Below are 25,554 nucleotides of genomic sequence, written 5' to 3'. Positions count from 1 at the left end.
CAGTTCTCTCCCGTGTTCCACGTGGAGTTGGGGGAGTGGGTTAGAGGCTATCATGCTAGCTGAGGTTGCTAGCTGAGGTTAAACCACGACACAGACTTAAGAGTATTAGACACTTCGTGAAGTTTGTGTATATAATTTTCAAGAACTTGTTCAAAGCTGTTCATATTCTTTACGAAGTAATTCACATTTAATTCAGACTCTTCAGTGTTGTTATTTTCCTCTGTCTTCCGTACTCTGTGCTGCAAGTTGGTAGCTTTTCTAGAAGGAAAATGTGTTCAGTGTCAATAGGGATTATGTATAGCCACTTTTTCAAGCTGACTTTTACTCTTCTTACTTATAACTTTGCCACTAAATTCTGGATTTTGGGCATCTATTTTTCTTGCTGTCAAGGATCAGAAATGCAACCAGAAGAAAATTTAAAGTGTATTAACTTGGATATGATCTCCAAGTCTGAATCTTCAGCACAAAATTAAAGCTCTTAAAAAATTAAATTCCTAGATTTTCCATTAAACTTCTAGAAGTATAATTATTGGAAGTTCAACAATAACTGGAAAGTAATTATTTTCTCCCTTGAACTTAGAACTAACTTTTCAATCAAATATAATAGTTATAACTCTTCCTAATGAGAACAGTGAAGTGTGTATTTCTTTAAATCCAAAATAAATTAATGTTAAATGGCCAGTCTTAAAGAAAAGATATAGTAAATACTTCTCTAGGACTTTATAGCTTCAAAGTAGATAACAATGATTATCTTAGTATACATCAAACAGTCCAGCTTCTGACCTTGGCTAAATTTTTAAACTTGATTATTTATATTTAGAAGTGTGACTCCCTTAACCAGACATCCTGAAGAACATTCTGAATTTAGAGATGCTGAGTAATGAAGGATGAATTCAGTTGCCTCTGTGTCAGCATCTGTACTTTGCTTCAGCTTGGCCTTTCTATTTTTTTCCTCTTTCCTGCTTTGTAAAATACATCAAGTCATAATTCACAGACTTCATATATTCAAAGTGGTTTTTTGATCAGATGGAAAGCCTTAAGAAAACATACTATTTGGACTGACCATAGGGCACAATAGTGTAAACTATCAGTGGCCCTTTCTTTTCCATAGTTTATGTGGTTGATCAGACAGTCATGTGGATGCCAAGATCTGGAAGATGCAGATTCAGAAAAAACATCCGACATTTTGGCAGACTTCAGAAGCATTGTTCACAACAATCCTACACTTATGTCTAGCAATGTCACCTGCTTGGGTTGTCGTCCCTTCTCAGGATTTGTAACATGTCCTGCAATTGCTTTCCAGACCACTTTGTACTCTTGAATTGTTTGTGTTTATACTATGTGCACTCAGTTATATGCTTCTTTGATATATGTCAATATACACAGATCTTTGAGATGTACTGAGTAGATTATCTCTGCCCCACGTGGGGGAGCACTCACTTGTTAAAGTGTGTTCCCCTTTTTATAGACCTGCCCTTCTTTACTGCCTTTTCACTGTTTGATGGAAGCAAAGCACCACAACATGCAAACTGCGTGGAATGTTCTCATAAATATATCACAGGACCTTCAGATATTCCCATTTCAGAAGCATAAATATCACAAGATAAGGAACTACTCTTAGCAACCTAATTACCAAAATATTCAGGTTTATCTGAATATTAAGTTAGGCAGGTAGACTTACATACCTGTATAACTTCAAGTTACCATACTATTGCTCCTCTTTTCTACCATTTCATATCTTAACCTAGCCAAGAAAGGAAGAAGATCATGTTTATAACAAATTTTAAAAGCTAGCTAGTCACTATAGCCTTTGTAAGTGAATTATTTACATGAAAGACATTCATAAAAAATTCAAAATGCAATATAACATCATTGATAATTGTAGTACAAAACCTATCATACACACCCTACCTATCGGAAGTGTGTGTATTCTCATCAGTCACTCAAACATTCTCCTACAAGACAGAGGAAAAGCAAGCTTGACTGTTCCAGTCAGGAACTGGTGAGTGGTTAAAATGTTTGCCAGTTGTTAACATGGGTTAATTTCTGAGTCACTTTTGAAACCTCTGCAACAAATTTAACACTCAGTGACAGGCTACAGCTGATCATACTGTGAAAATAACCCATCTCATCCTGTTCCTTGTGATGTATTTCAAGGCCTGAGACAAAACAAAGTACTGAAAAAAATGGAGATTATTTTGTCTGTTGTTGAAGCTTTGTTAAAATTTCTCAGTATGAAGCCTATTCAATGAATTCCTAAAGAAAATGCAAGAAGAATGCAGTGAGCTATTCATTCATATTTTCCCTCTCATTTGTCCTGTTTTCTTTGTAAAAGTGTAAAAAGCCTCCAATTAAAAGATGAGTTTTTGAGGGGAAGAAGAGTCAACAGACTGTTCAAAGTATTTTCTGTGTAGCTGAAAGCAATATATTTTCCATGCAGTGAACACAGTAAGAAATGGAACTGATGTGGGATATGTTTAAGCTAAGAACTGACCCAGATAACACTCACCAGAATGATAACCCTTTTTGATATTAATTTCATATTGAGCAAAAGATTATTGCAGTTAATATCTAAACACTAAGTGCTAGATAGCATAATTTTCTATGTTGGGTATAGAAAGACAAGGTGATAAAGTGACAGGTTTCATAAAAATGCAGACAAAAAATATGCTGCACATAGGGTGGGTTTTTTCATGAATACGCTCTCTTCTGGTATTGCCTATGATAAAGTCATTTTGACAGAGCTATGAGACTTTCTTTCACCTAATTTCTTTTGGCAGATCAAGGCAGTTTTTCAGTATAATGATTGATCTCTGGGTTATCTGGATATTCTCATTTTAAGCTCCTATTGGAAAGACTTGAATAATTCAGACTTCCTGCCATGAACTTGGCAGCTTTTTTCAATAGCTGCTGATTTATTGCACCTAACAGTGTGACAGTTCTCTAGTCTGTATAAAGGCAACATGTCATTACAAAGAGTTGTACATGTAGTGGTGGATTACAAACATCACTGTGTCATGAGGAGTTTTTAAAGGCTTCTCTAAGCTGGCAACAAAGTAAAAGTCTATTAGAAATTAGCTTAAAACTCAGATGAGGGTTTGGGTTGTCCCTAGCATAATCAATTAAGAATGAAAAAAAAGTTGAAAGCAACAAAGGAGAAGGAACCTAACAGTAAAGCTAACCTAAAACAAAAGATACAAATATCTCTGAGCAGTCAGCTGCAATATTTTTCCTCAAGGATTATATGAATTAATATCTGAATTCGTACATTACATCCTGAGAAACCTCAAATGTTTCAACATAGGCTATCAAAGACCTTCTTGGTATGAACAGTACCTTGGGCAGTCCAGCCGCGTGGCTTAGGTTTGCATCAGGCAGTCTAAAAAGCATCTAGCAGTTGGCAGGCAGGCAGGAAGGGAAGAGAGAGTTAGCAGAGCCGGATGCAGCTGTCTTTCATTCAGCTAGTAGAATGAAGTCAAAGAAATGCTCGAGTTTAGGGCTTTGTTATTTTCCCTGAGCTGCCTGCCTCACTCCATAACAATCCTTGAAGTATCTTTCTTTCACTGCTTGGTGTAATCATGTTAAATTTTTATGAGTCTAATGTATGTGCCAAAATTATGGCATAGACACTTTATTGCTATTGGTTCTACTGAACAGTATCATTCAGAAGTAATGCCTTTCCCTCTTCCTGGAATAGGTTTCCATAGCTCAAGTTTACTGATTTTCAAGGAACCATCACTCAATAGACTATGAACACCAAATGAAGTTTTTTTCTTTTCTTGAAAGATTACAGGTATAAAGAGAAAATTGTCCAGTATCAGTAGTATAGACAGTACTACCATTATTCTGCTGGTTTTAAAAACAAATATACAAAGCCTATACAAAATATAAATGAAAGCATTTGGAAGAAAAAATATAAATACAGTCAATTGATTTGATTATTGTATATGACTAACACGTATTTGATTTTATCTACATCATTTCTCTTTTTCCACTAAAGTATATCTCAATACAACAAGCAAACTATAATATCATCTGTTCTTTATATGTGTACATACACATCAGTAATTCACTAACATTCCAGTGTTAAATACTCATAAATTACAACCTAGCAAATTCAGATTACCCTTGGCAGTATGTTATAATATAGTCTAATTATCCTTACAGAGCAACATCAGAAAAAGTGGTGTCAAGATAAATGACAGTCTCTCAACATAGCTGCTCACACAAATTAGCATCAGCTACCACACAGGACTGCTTAGTTTCTTAAACTTGTGGGATTTCACCACACTCAACACCCTTCTCCTTCACCATTAATGGCGGGGGGACGGGGGGCGGGGGGCGGGGGTGTGCAGAAAGCACTGTAAAAGGTAAAAGGCCTCTTAGCTTAACAGATGTCCTTTTTAACTCATGACTAATTAACAGATTGCTTAATTTTCTCCAGGTAACTGTTATCTTTCATAGTTCAGGCTAGGTAAACTATAAACCTTTCAGAAGCATTAGGTGTTTTTGAAGGTGGACAATTTATCTAAACAAAATAGGTCAAATTCCCCACAATATGTTGCAAGAAAGAATAAAGTACTAACTTTTTGGAGAATCTCAGTCTCAAAGTTCAGTCAAGAATTCAGAAAGCGGAGGCCAGCTAGCAAAGTTATGTGGAAGTCAAGTATTTCAGTGACTGAGACCTCATGAGCAAGATGTTTTGGTTCCCTGTCTCAGACAGGTTCTGCAATAGCAGAGGTTACTCTTAGAATATGTCAATATGGGTCTATATTCCCAGCAAAAGTCAGGGGTTTCAACAGCCTGTTAAAAGGTGGGAAAAGTTTAGAATTTTGCCAGATGAAACATTTCTATTTGGTCTGAAAATATTCACATATAGAGTTTCCTACTTTAGCATCATGCTGAATTTACAAAAATACTTTCTTACTGTTTGCTATGAGACTCCTCTGTGGCATTTGGGCATCATTTTCATATCCCCTGGTGTTCAAAAAAGATCCTCATCTGCATGTGAAATAAGGCCATGCACCTGGTGTGCAACAGTTGCTATAAAATCAAAGATTTATAGTTCTAAATCTACTGGTAAATATGCCAATAGTGGAGACCAGAATTTCTTTTTAATAATAGCCTTTCTAACTAATAACCGTTAAGAATTCAGACCATTTTCAAACTGTTTCTGTTGCATGTTCTAAGGTATCTCTTTCCTCATATTCTAGAGAATAATTTTATATCCCAAGTTTTAAACCTACTTAAATGTGCTCTTTTCTCTAATTTTGTTCTTCAGCAGCTGTCTAGTCTTCTTTTCCACTGATCTCTTTAGTCCTCAATTCCCTTTAAAGATCACTTTTCTTTGTCCCCTGTGTTCTGCCTGTCATTTATATTTCTTCCTGGCCCTAATTGCAGGGCTCACTTCCCTTATCAGCCTCCTTTCTGTGCAGCTTTGAGCCTTCTTCTTTCATGTCACTCTTCACTGTTCATTTCTCTACCTTGGCTTTGCCTGTGACTGGCAACTTCACATTAGTTCCAGCTCAGAAACAGAAGAGACTCTACACAAAGGGCTGGATCCTCAGGATCCTCATCTCTTTGTACCGCCATGCAGACACAAAAGAAATTATAAAGCCAGTTGAAAACAACTGGTCTGTTGTGCAGGGAAATCTACAAGTACTCTAATACAGAAGTCTCTCAAAGTCTGCCAGCCATACTGAGGAGACCACAAGTTGTTCAGATATAGGTATATCTTTCAGGTGCCATATTTTTCAGTAGAGGCACATGGAATACAAATTAAAATCTGGGATAGAAACATAATTATAGAAAGACATAATCCCATCCACACCCCCTATAAAACTGACCTAAATGTAGGTGATTTTTCTTGCTAGAGAACTTCTTGCTTGAGGTTCACCGTTACCATTTTTAAAACCCGGCTGCACTGTCATCAGTACTGTACTAACACAATAAAAAAGCAACACTAAAATGTATGGCAGCCAGGAGCCTTGGGACAGCAATAGCCTAGCTATTTTCACGTACTTTGGAGTTACTGTGATTTAAGGAGGAATTAGAAGATGGCAACTTCTAAAAGCCTATCTTAAGTTTCTCTTAAACATGAGAGATAGCATGTGCTTTGACAGTGTCTCCAAGAGTACCTCAGAGACCTAGCTCTGCAGGTTTGTTGACTCAAGAACTGTGCTACTAAAGGCATTTATAATAGTCTCGCTTTTTATTAAGAGAAATATTGCAATTGGATCTCAAAAGCTCCACTCAGGATTCAGGCCTGTGTGCTTTAGAAACAGCCAAAGAACTTTGCAGTCCAAAGAAAAACCCACACAGAAAGAACAGTGAGTGGAATACAAAGTATAGACAAAGTGATGATCGAATCACAGTTTATTAATTTTACTTTTATTTCACACATCCACTTATCAGCACACATGTACACTTTACACCAAAAGATAAGCAATCTATCTACTTCAGCACACTTTTGTTGTACCCAGAGGAAGTCAGCATTATGGCTGTAAACTCTTGTGTCTCATGGAGAAGCAGCCTATTACCCTCCTGCAGTACAATACAGGCTGGGCAGCAGTACCTCATGCACACAACCAGTAAGTCACGTTTGGGAGTGGTTGGAAGTGTTTGCCTGGAAGTAGGGTGCCTGCCCATATACCTTAATGCAAACTTCTCTCTAATTTGCTCTATCTCTTTGTAAAATCTTTTGGAATTCTTATTTTCCAATTACTCTCTGCATTTCACAAAAAATGTGTAAGGTTTGGATTACACCATGTTACTTTAATTAACTTGGGTACTTCCATACCAGGTAGCTTTTATCCCTCTTCCTCTGTACACAGCCATAGTGCTGAGAAGTGAAACAGGCAATAACATGGGCCCAGTCTTTCATGCGAGATACAAGAAGGGTCTGAAAGGTACAAAGGATTCCTGGTACCTATATTTTTTGTCTCATTATTCCCAACTTTTTAGCTTTCTTTACACATAAAATAATACAATTTTAATATAAGGATACTAAGGCCATTTTTACAAATTTGGGTAACCACAGAGTTATAGAATAATGGACACTGGGAGAGACATCTGGAGGACGAACATCCTGCTCTAACAGGGGCTAACTTTACAGTCAGGCTATTCAGGACTTTCTCCAGTTAATTCTGAGCATCTTTGAGAACAAACTCCCCAACAACTCCTGGAAACCTGTTCCACTGATTAATGATTCTTATTGCACACTTTTTCTTCTTATCCTGTCACAGACTGCCACTAATAGTCTGGCTTTGTCTTCTTTAACCTCTGCCATCAGGTATTTGTACAAACTGATACCATCCCCTCTGAGTCTTCTTCAGGCTAAACAGCCCCAGCTCTTTCAGCCTCTCCTTTTATGACAGATCCTGCAGTCCCTTAACCATCTTTTTGGACCTTCCCTGGATTTACTCCAGTAAGTCCATGTATCTCTTACACTGCAGAGCCAAGAACTGGACACAGAATGCAGATGTGGCCTCACCGGTGCTGAGGAGAGAAGAAGAATCACCATTCTTAAACTCACTGGTGACATTTTTCCTAACTCAGTCCAGGATCTTCTTGAACTTTTTTTGCTACATAGTCAACATTGCTGGCTCATGGTCAACTTTTTGTTCAGCAGGACTCCCATCTCCTTTTCTGCCAAACTGCTTTCCAGCTTATTGGCCCCAAGCATGTACTGGTGCATGGCCTTATTCATCCCAGGACCCCGCACTTCCCTTGAACTTCACGACGTTCATGTCCACGGACTTCTCCAGCCTTCTCCTGCCACCTAATGACAGCGGCTGAGCACCAGACCAGCTGGTTCCCATGGCTGAGCACTAGACTGGGATGGACAACAGGCTTCCCAGAGGCAGGGAAACCTGAGGAAGAGGCAGTTCTGGCATTCGCACCAAGAAGTGGCAGATCTCGTGAGAGAGGCTGACGTGGAGGGGTCATTGCCAGGATATTTAAATGGCCCCTAGAGAGGGCAGGTGACCAGGAGCGCAGTGAACAGGGCCAGCAAACAGGAGTGAGGCAGGCAGAGTGGAAGTGCAAGCAGCAAGGGAGAGGAAGCTCTGCCAGCTCAAGAGATTAGTGCAGTTAGTAGTTATCACCCTCGCAGGAGGAGCCTAACTATGGTAGGCACTCAGAAGAGAGGTAAGTCCCCTGCATCTGCAATGAAGGAGGTGGTGCCAGAAGTCACCAGCTTACAGCCTCCAGCTTCAGATGCTGTCTGCCCCTTCCTTGATACAGCTAGAGGTTCAGGCTCTTAAAGCTGCAGGGTCTCAGAGAAGATCTGGTGAGCATTTTTCTTGTCATCTCTGGTGCTGCACAAACTGCTGATCTGATCCCATAGCTCCTTTTTTGGCAACACAGATCCTCAATAATTGCACAATTCATACAGCCTGGAAGACCATATCCTAGTCCTATTCCGCAGGTGGTATTCAGCCAGTCAGTCTCAGCCTGCATGAGGTTATTCCAGAAAATCTTCTCTTTCAAAGGCTCAGCATCAGTTATATAAGATCATTCCACACTTTGCTTCAAACATCTTTTCCACTCTAAGCAGATCTGCAAGTCGTTGGAGGTATATTGTGATAGATCAGGTATTTTCATAAACAGTTTTTTACAGTATTTGTTTAGCCACTGAAAAAGACCTCTGCCTGTAGCAGAACTACCTGTAAAATATTTGAAGTCCAGATTTCATTTCGAGGCCTGACTCACCACACTTCAATGAGTGCTAGATTTGTGAACTCACTGTCTCCCACTTTTTTGTTCTGAGGAGGTAGAAAGAGGGATTTAGTGTCTTCACATTATGCTTCTGTCTTCCAAAAAAAAATCAAATACAAGAAACAGTGGGTATACTACGTGACACTGTTGTAAAAGAGCTCCAGTTTTCAATTTCTCTTCTTTCAGCATAGGTGTTCAGAATTGAAACAATTATTCTGAAAATTTAAACTTCATAATAATGCAGTGAGAGCTAGGAGAATTGCATATATGTATACTTATTGTAGTTTTATGGCAGTTTGATTTAAGCTTTTGAGTAACATAGCTAATTTATAGTTACAGTTGTCAATTAAGAGTTATAATTACAATTCAGTGAGTGAATTCATGTACCTCAAAGTCATCGTACCCTGAATATAAATCTTATATTAGTCCCTGTGACATGGAACCAGAGACACACATATTAGAAATTTTCTAAAGGACACAAAAAGAATGTAAACACATAATGAAAATGGTCCTTTTTAAGTCAGTTCAAACTGAAGATTGGAATAAAAATCAAGAAACATTGAACAAAATGTTTTACTAAAATCTGAACATCCTCCATTTACTCTTCCATCTTTAATTTCTGCAGTACAAACAAAGACATTTATCTGGCTTAATCTGATCTTTAAAGATCAGTATTTGTTATTGTTAACGAATGTGTTGGCCTTTCTGTGCATAGAGGCTTGGTATCTACTGCATTTTACTAGAAAAAAAGGTAGGTTTGCTATTTGTTAACTCCCAGAAGTACCCTTTTACTTATTGTTATTTTCCTCGCATATGAAATCTCTGCAATCCCTAAAATATATAAACAAATAAACAAACAAATGGACAAATAAGATACCATTTTAATCATTATTTGTCTATTTCATATATCATTTCTGGATCTATGGAAGATTTTTTCTGTCCAGGTTGTCACTTTTCTCACATTTCTCTTTATGACGGGAATGATAACATTATTTTCTAGTCATCTACATTCTTTTACTTTATTTCTCCACTTGTAACTGATTTTTGGAGTAAGAACACTTTTTTAGTATATGCTTAGGTTCTTCCCCTCAGCCCCATTGTTCTCTCTCTTCCTTTCTAGTAATTAAGAGCATGTTTATAAATTGTGTGCCTAATACTGGAAGAGGAGAGTTTCCAGAAATATACTGATTTTTAAAACTGTATGTATTTTGGTTAGCTAAGTATCAAGATTGCTTAAACATGAAAAATATTTTCCTAATAATATTAATAATTTCATTTGATCTAGGCTCTTGCTTGCACAGATGTCTTTCTACTCAGTATATATACCAGCATAAAAATTTCCAACCATTTAAGTGATTTTTAAACTTACACGAAGATAAAATGGACAAATTCTATCCAATCTAAACAGATCAGTTTATGCCCTGAAGCATCAGAATTAACCATTCTTATTTTTCTGTAGTGAGCATAATTGCAGATGTTATTAACACAAGTGATTCTTTTTTTTAATCTTGACAATCTAATTTGCTATATCTGTTTTGTTTTTGTCAAGTAAATCCTCTGATTGATAATGCTGTAAAAGTAGAAATGGTTTTCTTATAAACTTAGTATTGCTTTTCTTCCAGTACTTTGACCTGTTCTTGCGAAATAGACAAATCCTTCTTCAGACCTCCCAGAAACATTCAAGAACTGAACAGATTGAGTCATGTATTAGAACTGATAACTAAGAAAAAAAATCATTGTAATTAAATGGAGAAATTAGACAGTTTTTGAGTGAGCTTTTTTTCATGAATTTAATCATGAGAGGTCATCAGAAATCTTCCTCTTTCGGCTAAGTACTTTAAGTAGCTGACCCAGGATCTCACTATCTGTAGAAGTGTGATTGGAAATATTCTGAACTATGGGGAAAAATCATTTGAATAACTCAAGAAAATGTTATTACATTCTGTAATTCAATAACGCACATCAAAGTTATTAACACTACACTCCTAACACTGATTGAACTTCACCTAAATATCAATCCATTTTCAATTCAGAATAAAATGAATTTGGAAAATAATTTTTGCAGAAATAGAAAGAGGCATGACCTTGTTCAAACTGAACTGGAAGCTAGAAAGTATATCAGTTCCTCTTCATTATTTTCAGCAAGAGAAATAGTTGTCTTTGGGAAACTAATTTAAGGAGGGCAAGTTGCATGATGAAAACAAGAGTCTCTCTCATTTTTCAGCATACCTTCCCGTACAGCAGAAATAAAACAACCTTAAATTTTCCATGTAAAGGACAAAAAAAGTAATTTTGCACATTTTACGTTAGAAAACCATCTTCCATTGGTTTCATGCTCACACTGCAGAAGGTTAAATTCATCTCCTGACTTCCATAGATGCATTTTAAGTCAACTCCTGGCCCTCAGATAACTCCATACTAAAAATGTATCCTAAGAGAACACAGTTCAGGCTCTTATCTTAGTTATCTTCTTTCTCTCAGTCGTCCATCATCCACCAAATATTCATTCTTTCTAATACAGAATGTGCATTTCCTGTGTTGACAAAACTGCAGCTCTTTAGGAACATATCTCTTTTACTACAGTTGCTCATTTCAAGCCCAGTAATGTAACAGCAGGACTACTTAACCTCATAAAATACCAGCTAGAGAAGCAAGATTAAGCTAAGATTTCAGTAAAAATGTTTGTTTTGCAGAGAACATTCTTGGAACCTCATTTTATATTAAAGTTTGATGTAAGCTTTTTTAAAAAAACAAAACAAAACAAAACAACTAGGGCTGATAGAAATAATCAAGTCTAATTTTTATCATTGGAATATAATAGCAATATATGACTCCTCAGAAAACATGACAAAAGGAAACAGTTACCAACTTGACACCCTTAGCATTGATGAGAGCAGTCTGAAACAGACGCATTGCAAGCAGAAAAAAGGTCTACACTGGCACTGGTGACAAAAAGCACATAAGGCAAAGAGTCCTCACAGTGGCATGCTTCACGGAAATTCAGTCCACTGACTGAAAATCTATTTCAATGAATGTAGCACATACCCAGATTCCAAAACAGACTGTTAGCAATGTGCAACAGTGACAAAGTACTTTGAGCAAACAAAATAATATAGTGGCAAGGAAAAGATGGCCATCTGATTTTAAATGCAAAAACTGTAAACCATAACATGATGACTAACGAATGGAAACAACAGAGAAAGAACCTGAAGCTTATCAGAGCTGAGGAAGATCCATAGAAATGTGCTTGGTGTCTGAAGTAACTTTTTCACAAATGACATACAAAATTTGCACAGCAGGACATGAATCTCATCCAATCTCTGGGAAAAAAAGAATGTAAAGTGTAAAACTTGGGAAGTTTCTAATACAGCTTACTTACATGCAGATAGCTATACCAGTAGGTCACTATCTTTGTGCTAGCAATATAAGAAGAGAAAGAGGAAAAAAAAAAGGAGAGATAAACTCTCATTTTAATTGAAAAGCACATTTTAAGTTTCCATCATAGAGAAAACAAACTGAAGGTAAACTGAAACAGCAGAAAAAAAGAGCAGTGGAAGAGACAGTGGGATTCAGCATTCCCAGCAGCCAACATTACTAATGCCACCTAAAGCTAGACAAGGAGTTTTGTAAGGCTAAACAGAAAACCAAATTGTGTGGATGCGGATGCAGGATGTTAAAAGCTGCTACACTCTTTCTAGTCTTTTTTGACCCCATAGTTTGAATGAACATGCCAGCAAAGCACTTGAATGCTATACCAGACAAGCAAAATCTAGATACTCTAAATAATCAGTCAGAAGAGCTAAATGTTGCAATGCTGAGCAGCACTTTCATAAAAAGCCAAATAATCTGTAAAAACAGCATGCTACACCTGATTCATGCTCAGTCATGATAAAACAAATGCCCTTGAAAGCCAAGGGTAATCAATGTTACTGTAAAAAATCATCAGGATGTTACACTAATTAACCTTTCTAGGTCTATAAAGCCAACAGTAATAGCAAAGATGAAAGAGACCTTAAAACATCAAGTCCTCAGCAATGTTTAAGAGAGAAAACAATACAACACCAGAGCAGAATGAGAATGCTCCAAGGGTAATGCTTGTGGAAAAAGGGAGAAAAATTATGGCTTTTGAAAATAAATTAGTCAAAAAATTATGGACACTTGTTGAAAACACTCAGCTACGTATGAAAAGGAAAATCACCAGTTTCCATCACTATCAGAAGGAAACATTGCATGTTTGTGGGACAGCTATTCAGGCCTGTATCCTAAATCCCACACAAGTCTGTTGAAAAGAAACTTGTGCAGAAATGTGGATACTCATTAGAAAACTAATTACAAACTTCACCATGGAGAATGGTGTATTTGATCTCCACACCATAAAGCATTTGGAAATAGCAGCAAGTGCCAGAGAGGAAAGGAACAGATTCATTTTCATCCCTTGGAGCATTACTGACACAAGAAAACAGCAGGAATGAGCAAGGACATAAAGCAATTCTGCAGTTTCTCTTGCTCAGCCACGTTAATTGCCATGTCTAGGCTGGAGTTTGTGTCAATAGTACAATGAAATCACAGCTGATTAACAGTTTGTATTTTATCTTCTGGATGACGGCCTGTTTAACCCAGGAGTTTCATTACACAGAATGTCTCCTTACACAGTTTAAGAGTATTTATGCACTTTGATTTAATAAATATTGAACTTGTAAAATAAAATGACCATTTAATCCAGTTCAAATTCTCTAGAAGACTTCTTATAGGTCTTCAACTTTACAGCAGCCTCTAATTGATATTAAGATGTATGAGACACACTTGAATCAAACCCGGTTCAGAATACAATCCCAAAATCTAATTGTTGTGACAGAACAATAAAGTCTAATGTGAGCCTACTATCTTTAGTCTGTCTTTCCAATGTAAAAGTCAACTATTGAAGTACATTGTATGTAAATACACACTATAATAAATATATCTCTGTATAAATGTGTATATATACATGTATAACACACATGAAATCAGCAATTTCAAGCATACAAAAAAAGCAATAATCTCAAGCCATAGATACATCCATAAAAGAGAACAAATGGTAATTTTCTGTTCCTCAGAAAATGTCCTGATATTTTTATTTTAAATATCAGGTCCCTCCTATAGGCATATATACAAGACCCAATTTGTGCTCACAATCTGTATTAAATCAAGGAGTCAAGAGACATTAATGTCCTGAAGAGGTGAAAGGTAAATTTCCATCTAAAAATTCAGAAAAAGAGCATTTTCTGTGTTAGATTGACACAAGTGAATATATCCCAGCTCTCAAAAGTACCACACTAAAGTTCTTTATCAATCCAGATCATAGCAGCAACATGGTCTTGGACTGGGCTGGAATTAAATCTTTCTGTAGAAGAAAAGATCATTCAGATTGTATCCATACATAACTTTTGGTCTACATTCGGAGAGAAGTATGACAGTGGGGCCAGTTAGCACCATTTATATAGGGGATATGAAATGGTTGTGGTTCTGTAGCTCACTTCACCTCATTTATTCTCTGAGCCTTCAGGAAAGAAGGACTTCCTTCTTTCATCATTGACTGTCTCTCTGGGTTCAGCTGGGCCGGAGCCCTAAGGCAGACTACCTGCGAGGATGTTGAATACTTCAAAATCTGCAAAATCACTAATGAGTCAAAAAACTTCAGGCAAACCTTTTTTTATTCTTCATGTACAAGAAGTAATCAGAAATATTCCAATGAGCTATAGATATCTTGCTTTCAGACAAAGCAAGATGGACAAAATAAGAGAAAAGACAGTGAATAATATTCATGCAGTCACCATAGTTAATAGGTAGATGCTGAAGTTCATTGCCAGTATGTTATAGATGGATCTTTGTCCTAAATATGAGTCTTTTCATTTCCTTTAAACAAATAGCTTGCTAAGAGCAGTTATTTTCTTCTACTTCAAATTTGTGTGAGCAAAGAAATAAGTTAACTCATTTAATGTTTTGTGGTTGGAAGCAATGGGGCAAATTCCAAATTATATCCTAGGGATGATACTTAAGCAGGAGATGGGAGAAGGATGTTAGAAAACACAAGGTATTGGGAGTACAAAACATTCTTGAAATAAATGTCCTTGAAAGAAAGATGCATACCACTTGATGTACACAGTGAGCTCAGCCTCTAGAGAGTGAGATGTCCCGACAAATACAACTTTACAGACCATGCCCTAGTTGAGCCATACAAAAAGCTTCCCTATAGTTAAACACTTCGTACATTTTGAGTAGTCTCTTCAATGGCTATGTTTGTATGTGGTAACTTATAGAAAACAGGGTTTAAGAATGAATTTAAAATCATGAAAGTGTTGTGGTTAAGTTGAAAAAAAAAAAAACCAAAACCAAAAACCAACAACAATATCAATGTAAAAAAATAGATATATAAATTTATTTCTAGAATATTCCTGCAGTGAAATCTATCAGGACTAACCACTTCTCAGGTAGTCCCTCTGAGGATTTTTTTATTTTGTCGGCTGTCATCGCAAATATCTGCATACAGAATGTTCTTATTGTGAAGAATTTTTACACAAAATAAGTATTAACTATCTTTTCAGACATCAAATATTTTTAGAAATTCAGCACTGGATCATATGCTTATTCACTAGAGTCTGAGTCATTGTTATCTTTTTCTTTTGTGGACAAAACTGTTTTCAAGCTACAAGAGATTTATGGGATGTGAGTGGCTGTGGGATTAAGATTGCTTGCTGCTTAAAAGTTACTGGCACCCTACTGTGTCACTAAGGGTCTGTTTCAAAAATATTGTTTAGTCCTAAATTTCTGTAATGGCATACAAGTCTCCTATCATCTAAAAGTCTGTTTAGTGCTATTGCAGAATACTTTCTTCTACAAGACAAAATCAGTTTATTCAATGACTTTCTCATCTAGTGTGGTTTGAATGTCATTTTAAGCACTAAACCAACTTGTTTTAAACATTTTGATATTCATAATTCTCCTTAGGACCATCTCTCTCCTGCCCTATGCGCTGTCTGCTTTCACATATCCCTTTAGCTTTTTCTTTTCATCAAGTATTGCTGTGCCTTTGGTAGCTCTAAGCCATTTCTCAAGCAAAGCGTAAATCTAACACAGACATTTTTGAAGGAAAAGGTGGATACAGCTAATATATTGAACCGTGCTCTTGTCACTAAAGTTGTATTCAGACTTTCTCATGGGTCTCAGAATCTATCAAATCTCTCTCTAATGTTCCAAAAATCACAGGCTGGCACTCAGCTGCAAGCCCACAGAAAATATTGGCATAATGTCATCATCATCTCTGTAATGCCCTGTTTAAATCATTCTTTATTTAACTGGGAGTGTCCTATATCTGGCTTCACTATGTTAGCTTCATTCACCAGCTATAAGTTACAATAGTGATGGTTGCACATGCGTTGATATATTTGCCAAATGAAAAGTACTAAGACTGTACAAATTTTTAGCTGTAATTGAAGCTAAGAGCTCTTACTTGGAAAGAAAAAAAAAAAAAAACCACCACCACCACATTTTAGTTATTAATTCCATCTATTTAAATAGTACAATTTTAGGCATTCCTATTTTTGGGAAATGCCTGGCATGCTTTTTGCTGCTAATTTAATCAAACAAAACTCACGAAGCCTCATGTCTACTTAAGCATTTTTTTTAATTCCATGGGGGAACGGAGAGACAGTGTTCCCTACTGAAATATTGCACTAAGTCTGATTTAATTTTATTTTAAATATTTTTAATTTTGAAGTATTTTAGAAGTTGGGTCATTATTTTGATTATAAAAAGGCCAAAGCAAATTGGTGTTAGCATTTTGATTACCTTAATATGAATAAATGCTAACAGTTAACTGAAATACATTCCAGTAACATCACAGTGGACTTCATTGAAATTACTTGTTTTATGTCTTTTATCTGGTTTGAAATTTTGTAATACATATGTTTCAGGGGAATGTTTTAATCTGAATGCAATACATTTTCCAGTAGAGCAATGTTCTGCCAGTTCTACAAGTAACATGCATTCTAATGACAATACTGTCCTCATACCTCTGATATACATTCCAGAAATTATTCTTAACAGCTTTAGCTAGGACTCCTGAAAACAGTTCACAGTCTCTAAAGACACTTGCACAGAAATTAGCATGACTTCTACAAACTACATGTGCTTGACTTCTGTGACTAATGAGGTAGTCACAGCTTTCTAATCACCCGCTGTTATCTCTTAACTTTTAGCTCCTACAACATTTTAGTATTTTACAAGACCTGTAGAGATTACCTACAGATTCTTAAAGCTGTTCCTTTGATTAAATTACTTATAATCAAGTTTAGTGCCTTCTGTGATACAAACTTTTTTCTAAATGGTTTCTTTACATTTGATGTTCCTTGTGCTTCTTAAGAGAATTATTAAAAAAAAAAAAAAAAGGCTCCATTATTATCTTTAGCCTGGGCATCTTGGGTCTCAGATTTAACATTAATCTGAATTTATGAACCCTGCCATTCAGAGGTAAGGTCCTTCTGGGTTTAGATCTAAAACACAATTACATGAAAATCCCTTCATTATTTTGTAGCTAGAGAGTCACAAGAAAGATTAGTATGTACCCTCTATTGCCCAGAAACCTATTGACAGAATTTAATAAACAAGGTGAGTTGTTCTGTCTGCACTTATACCCTTTTAAACCTTCCAGAGAGTGGTAATTTTTTGGTCGATGGGTGAATTGTTATGAGTTATGATGTACTATTATTCTGACACTTTAGAGAAGGTGTTTTAGAAAGTGGGAGAAATAAGTGCTGTAGATTTTTCATTACAATTACAATAGTACACAATTCTGTTATGTCCTTCTTTCTAGCATGTACTGCCATTATATAGAAATAGAAGTAGGTAATTTCACTCAAAGACAAGATCAGTGCTCCTTTAACCTTCTACCCTGTCCTCCTCCCAATACAACAAATTAAAACAGTTTATGGAGAAGAAAAATTGCTCTCGTCACCTGTTTTGGGGGTAAGGGATTCCCCTTTACTCTAAACTTTCAGTTCAGCTCTTAGAGAAAGTTTAAAGCAAAACCAAAAGAGATACACAAGCTTTATCAGCTAAACTACAACTTAGGCTAAACTAGACTTCGAGAATCAATAAATCGTTGACCAGTGTGCCAGATGCACTCGACCCACCCCCCCACCAGCCAAACCAGCAGCAGCTTGGTCCAGGCTCCCCTGCGACAACCAGTTCGCTAATTCCCATACTAACTGTTTCCACCTACACAATTCCATATCAGCAAAATGAAACATTTTCAACTCCAAAATTAGCATCTGCTGAGAAGGATTTCTCTCACGTAGCTGGTTTCAAATCAATTTTAAGGCACTTAAACGAGGGTTAGATCATCACTTAAATCAGAGAGTTAGGTTCCTTTATGCATAAAGTTCTGGTAGCTCCCTAGTTCTCTTTTTTGTTGTTCAAGGTGTTCCTGACATCTCAAGACACTTAAATACTGCAAGGTTAATTCCACCAACCCTACCTATCTCAAGGAAACATTTTCCATCATAGATCATTTTCCTTCTCACACTGGTCTAGGAAAGGACTTCCCCAGCAGGAAGAGGATTATATTAATTAATTAAACAACCACATTAACAATGGGAGTTAGGGCAGAGATTGCCTTGTCAGATGTAAAAATATTCTGAGAATAACTACCTCCCTCTTTCCCACACTGCAGTAACAGTTTTTATTGACAAGTCTGCAAAATTTTTTAAAAGAAAAAACTACTGTTTTCTCACTTATAAAAGCATTTACCAGTCTTACCTTCAGCCTAATATACTAGGTTGTTTTCTTTCACCTTCTGAGCCTGCAGATCCTTGGTCTGAAAGGTTTTTGAAGCTGTCAATTGTCTCACATAAATGTAAAGAACCAATTACCTCTTCCCCAAGAAACAAAAACGAAATAAAGGTTGCTCTTTCCTATACTACCCTGAAACATGCTGAACTTGTTTTTCAACACTGAAATGCTGAAAGTGTAATTTTAGAAATTATTAAACTGAAGAGGAAAAGAAGTAGTTGTTTGGATGCTCATTCAAAACCTGCCACTTATGTTACGCACACTTGGTCCAATTCAAGCATCAGCCAAAATAATCTGTATGTCCTGAGGCAGTCTAAGAACAGACTGAATTTTTTCATGCAGGTGGGTTTTACAAAGGTAAAATAACACATGTTCAGCCATGACCTTTTCAAAATGCTTTTGCAAAAAGAGCAGGTTAGACAGAGGCTGAGGATAATAGGGTCTTTTTTTTTTTTTTTTTTTTTTTTTTTTTTTAATAAGGAATGGCTTTTTAGTATAGAAACAATTACTGCTTCAGAACTCTGACAGGGAATTTGCCTGCTCCAGATGTCAGTTATAATTGTAATCATATATGTCATTAGAAGACCATACTTCTCTAAGGATAAAACAGAAATGCAGGGATAGATATAGAAATGCATGATGCAGGAAAGAGTGGGAATAGTCACTTCATGGTACTTGATTTGTGTGACATGTAGAAGTATAGAGCTGAATCCAGTGGACAAGAAGTAATACTATACATTGATCTGCTTTCATGTGAGCAGGTTTAAGCATGTATCCTGTTGTACTTCTAAACGTGTTTCTTGCTGCTTCTGGAAAGGTTTTCTGTTGTGTATTCCTTGTTCACTAGAAATACTAAAATTAGGCATTTAGCACTTCAGACTACCTGGTCATACACTTTCTCTCACTGTCCTGGTTTTGTTAAAAACAAGACTAGTTCTCTTTTAGTGATTTGTTCCTTTCAGCTAAGTTCTTTTATGTACCTTCTAAGTAACTGCACTTTTCTGAATTTAGCTACATGTTTTTTGAGACGCTATTCGCTCTGGACTGATAAGATGACCAATGGAATGCAGGAGAGGCTCATATATAGATTTATTGCTATAACAACTAAGAATTCTGATAACATCCCATAATTGAGACGGGTGTATTTGCAATAAGGGGCAGACAGAACAGGTGACTAAAACCAGTCAACTGAGTATTCCATCCCATACGCATCACACACCCTATAAAAGAGGGAGATCATGAGTGTCTCGCTCTCCTTGACCATGGCTAGCATCTGAAGAGGACCCTGCCTGTCATCCCTGCAATCCCAGGCCTGCTTCCAGGCCCTGCATCCCTGAATCTAGTTCCGGTTTGCTGTGAAGTCCCGCCCAGGACTTCTGGGTGCCTGCCCTGCAGCTGCTGGAGTGATGCCAACTCACATCAGGCAAAGCTGCTCTACCCTGGGAAATTCAAGATTGGTTTTGTATATTTTGTATTATATTTTCTCTATTTATTAGTAGCATTAGTAAAGCATTTAGAAATGTTTCTAACTTGAAGTCTCTCTCTCCATTTTTCCTTCCTATCACTTTTCCTTAGCAAGGACTTTTTTTTTTTTTCTATGCGGAGAGGTTGGGGGATTAACAGAGAGCATCTGCCAACGTTTATTATCGCCTTGCAATTAAACCTTGACACTCACAAGACTCCAATTTAGTTGCCTTGTGTTACTTATGCTATTGAAAAAAAACCAGAACCACTGTTTACCTAAACCCAAGGGGTGCAATGAAGTTTTCTTCCTCTGCCTCCATCTCTTCCGTGTTCTCTCAGAAGTGAAAAGGAAAGGAACTTGCAAAGTGCACTTTTCCTGAGAGGAAGTAAATGGAAAGATCCCCCATGACATTTGATGATACTTCCCTAATAGCATTGTCTAAGCAAATAAGCTAAATCATTGAAAAATTTAAGTCATTGAAACATCTTTAAAGTCAAACCTGTGTCTTATCAAGAGTCTGTTTTTACAGTAGTCTTGTAGTTTAAGAAGAACATGTGACAAAGCACCTGAGGTTGTGTCGTTCAACTCATAATCACAGTCTCAGTACAATGGTAAGGTAAAAAGAAAAAGAAAAAAGATGTTTTAAAAGGCAATTAGCAGTGTCAAGATTTCATTTTATTTACGAAGATGATGTATTTCTTTTGCTCCAATTTTCAACCTCTCCCCAGTCTCATCAAAATTTCCTGAACATATATGTGCTTCCTACTCCTCTCTTATGCCCTTGGCCCAGCCAGTCCAACTCATTGACTCCTTCAGGGAGGTGGGATGTGAAATTAGTTAAGTAGGAGGAAAAAAGAGAGTTAAGATAAGAAAAAGGAAAGAGAGAAGGCATGAAGACTGCCCTGACAGTGAACAGAGACCACTGTAGTCTACACCAGAATATGTCTCCCATAGCTGGAGAGAAAAATTCATAATAGTCTTGCTTATTTTAAAGCAATTGTTGTTTGTGAAAACAATAATTTAAAAAATTATCTATCAGATCTGTTACAAAGCAAGCGTACATAAAGTTTAGCTGTACAGTATGAAATTATTTCTGACCTTTACAGGCATAATAGGATACACACCATAATTGCAAGACAACACATTATTTATCAAATAGCATAAAATACTCTTCTTTCTGCTACAATCTTAAATAACCCATGTTTTTCTCTGGAGTTTCAATGCACCTGTCATGTGGTACTGAATACTACTATATACAATCTGGACTTGAGGGCTATTAAAGTAATTTAGACAAAAGGTAGACTGTAAATGAATATTACACAACAAAGAGCAGAGTAAATATAGCAAGAGAAGTAGTGGAAATGTTTTGATGTATGCATGGTTTTGAGGCTTATTTTAACTGCATGTTGGCTAACTACCTTAGCCCATCTATTAAACTTGAGAAATGATGTGCTGCATGGTGACAAGGAATTGTTTGCTCAGATTACCCACTAAATTATAATAGTAGATTATACAGAATAGCAAGTTTATCACAGATATAAATTCTGTCTTCTACTTAGATTCATTTAACAAAGGAAAAGAGGGAGGCAACCACTGACCACCCCTGATTCTTGAATTCCCCTTAATCTTCCCTACACTCAGGTTAGACCTGCTTCTAATGTTAAATAAGAGCCTGTGGCTACCTTGGGTAAGATTTGTTGCACTACTAATCATCTAAAACTTTAGTGTCTAGTCCACATTCATCATCTAGGCTCTAGTCAATGAAGAAAGAGAGTCCTTTTCAGCAGACAATTTATCCAATTTTAAAATGGGTTTCTAAAAACAATGAGATTAAATACCCTTGAAGGCGGTCTGACTTACTCCATGGACTGAAGAGAGAGTTGAGACAGCTTCATCTGATGAGAAGCCTGGTTTTCAGCCTGATTCAGGTGAGACTAATACCATCTGAAGTGATCAACTGGCACTTGTCTGCCTGTCATAACTTTTGAGGGGCCACCTGCAACAGCACCACCACCCATCTCCCAGAGTTTCCAGCCAGGCAGCTGACCTTGGACTTATATCTCTGCACAAATTAAGCATCACTACCTGTGAAAAATGTCACTCTGCCACTACAGTTGCATAGCTGAAAATTAATTCTGCTGAAATCTGCTGAGTGACTTTGGGGCACTAACGATGTCAGAAAATAATTAAAATAACGATTATACAAAAGGCATGTAAGTTAGATTCTCCACAAATGTGATTCATCTGATCAAGCCCTCATTCACAACATGTCTTCAGTACAAGAATCCTTCATACAGTTTTTAACACTCTCAATCTCCACAGAATACACACATTCAATATTATATACTTTATACACACATACGTCTTACACTTTGTGAAAATATTGAAGTATCTGCTCTCACTATCCACAATATTTTTTAAGTTGTGACAGAATGTTCCCAAATAGTGCCTATTCTTCTAAAGCTATAGGTTTTCTTATAACATTTTTTCTCTTCGATGTGCACTATGTTTTCAAGCATTCTTCTCCTTCACAAGTCCAAAGAATCCCAGGGTCATGCTGAGACCCACACATTGTCATCAAGGAACATACACTGCACAGTGGTCAATAACAGTGTGACTGGGTGAATCCTGTCTTAAAATCTCTCCTAGGTTTGTATTCTCTGTGAAGTTTTAATTGAGATGGGCTACCTGACTCTTTCTGCCCCTGCCTCCTCCCATGTCTCAATTTTTCATATAACTTTAAATATGACCACAGTATTGTATCCTTCTCATTCTTTTTCTCAGAAGCCAACCACTCAAAGTGAATTTCTGCTTAGTACAAATTTCCTTCTGGGTGCTCCCTCTGTAAACTAACAAAGTGTTCCTATTGTAGTGTTTGCGATTGGCAACTTGGGATTAATTATTCTAGTGTTGCCAGCCATGCTACTTTAATATCACATCCAAGATGTTCACCACAAGCTAGCAATGCCTGTTATTATTGCCATGTTATCTATTTGCATTTGTGAATTCCCACTTACAACTACTCGCAAATGCCACTTGTAGTATGCTGTGCAAGATCTCTGCTTTATAAAAATTCTAGTGTAAAAGGCAATTTAGAGTTTAAAAATTTTATCAATTAAGATGTCATAAGATTGCTTATGCAAGAAAGAGTTTTAAGAATGTTTAGTTCAAGAGTGTCAATGCGCTTCATTTCTCATGGGTGTTCTCTCACTATTGGTGTCGTTCACAGGACTCATGATCCTGTATCCCACATATCTCTGCTGTCCTTTGAAATTATGATCCTTGCCTCTACTATAGTCTCTAAATATGTTTTACACCTCCAGATTTACACAATCTACAGTGGCAGTTGAAGGAAACAGAAGCTGGCTGAGGAACTGTTTTGATATATGCTTGAGTTTTGAGCTTCTTTTAACCACAAGCTAAGTGCCATTGTCATGGATTTCACCAACATGTGAAAATGTTGGTTGAGCTCCCAAACACTAACCATACTTGGAATCAGAAACCATGAATGATCTTGTGAACTAATTCTCAAATGACATTTCATTTCACCTTAACTAATGTTTCATGACCGATCATCCTGGACCAAATAGACAGTAATGTGTACAGAAGTGGATAGCTTCCATAATTTTATAGGAAATTTCTACACAAGGCTTTAAGTTTGAGATAGTTGAAAGAGGTTACTCAAATAACATTGGCATTCTGTTGATCCAATATGACTCTGACACTGACTCCAAGTATTTACTTAAGAAAGTAAATCATAGTAGACTTATAAATAGATGTGCTCATATTGCAAAAAAAGAAAAAGTATTATTTAATACAATACAGCAAACAAAGCCAGATCAGTTCATGTTTCTTGTCCTGTGCACATGGGATCAAAAGAACCAAAGTAACGAATCCCTACACGCTGAATCTGGCTTTTTAGCTTGCTCCAATAACCTAACACACAGAGAAGACAGATTCTCTGGCAAAACACTGTAAGAGGTGGTGAAACAGGTAGCCTTGCTTTGCATCCTGAGCCACATCCCATTTCCACACACTTTGCAGGGATGAAGGGGTATCTTGCAACCAGCTCTTTTGGAAAATGCTCTCCTTCAGCAGCAAGGGAAGACATTTTTGCTGTCTTGAACTGAATCAGTCCCCTGACACTTCTCTGGTTTGATATGCTGACACCATTGTAACATCTGGGTCTTGATAAAGGTTCAAACACAATCTAACAGTTGTTTTGTAATTTTATAGTGTAGGGTAAAAATGGGTTTGGGGAACATTGATATTGTAAGTCCATTTATAACGTTGTTTTACATGGAATATTTTCTGTGTTTAAAATACACCCGTAATTGTGAGTATGCAAGATAAATCTTTATAATGAAGATTTAGCCAAGTGAGAATGAGATAGTGAATGATCTGTCATTTCCGTAGATGTCAGAAGTACTTGTGTTTTCATCTTAACATGATATCTGCTTTGTTGTCTTAATTTATGTCATTAGCCTCCCTAGCATAATTTCTATTCCCTTATTTAACAAATGCAATACAAGACAAACACAATAACTGCCTTTTTATTTTGGGGGAATAAGTGCATTTCTGTGAGCCTCCTTATGATTCAAAGAAATGTGTTTATTTTGATAAACATTATCTGTATTAACAGGTAAAATACAACATACTCACTGTATTTTAGCTTCAGACATCTGCTTACAGTCACAGTTTATTACCATGTAACATGCCCATTTTACAATTAATTTACTCTAAAAACTCTAAAGAGAGGAGCACTTGCAACTTTCACTATAAAGCTGTTCAAGAAGGAAGAGTAATACCAGCATTCAGGAGCTGAAGAAATACATATTAACTCAATTTGGGTTATACGAACTTCCTCTCAGTGCCTGAGGTAAATAAAAAGCTAGATGATCTGCCCCATTTCATGTTGTCATAAGCTTTTGGTGCTAGAACACCAGAGACTTTCTGAGCAGAATGACTGGCATAAAAGATTTCTCTTTAGAACACATAAATCCACTAAAAGCACATATCAGTATTATATATAAATGATATCTTTAAAGTTTATCATAAGTGAAAAACACTTTCAGATCCACAACACAAAGATCATATCACCTATGGTTTAATAGATTCTATCTAGAGCAACCATTACAAGTTTACACAGAAACACAGTATCAGGGAAAAATAGATTTTAGTTTCTTCAATAAGACTTGGCAACTGAAAACAAAGAGAAGATTTTGATCCAGTGATCAACATGACAGGAAAATTTTACTTCAGAAAACAACTGAGTCTGTTTCTCGTAAGTACCCAACCACCTCATAATCCAGCCATTCTTATTTCAGTTTTCTGACATGACTTATTCAGAGCTTGGGCCTCTCACAACCAACAGGAAAAAAACCCAAACCAACACAGTTGCTGATGGAGTATCCAAAATTTCCATCTCCACAAAGGAGAATTTTCCAATCACAGTAATAAAAATGTTTCAGCTAAAAATTCCTGACCTTATTTTCCTTAATACATTTACTCTAAATTGAAGGATATAATCCTGCAAGACAGGATGG

Source organism: Caloenas nicobarica, chromosome Z (genome assembly GCF_036013445.1).
Source record: "Caloenas nicobarica isolate bCalNic1 chromosome Z, bCalNic1.hap1, whole genome shotgun sequence".
Lineage (NCBI taxonomy): Eukaryota > Metazoa > Chordata > Aves > Columbiformes > Columbidae > Caloenas > Caloenas nicobarica.
The sequence above is the reverse complement of the archived record's forward strand: the minus strand, read 5'-3'. Positions refer to the sequence as shown.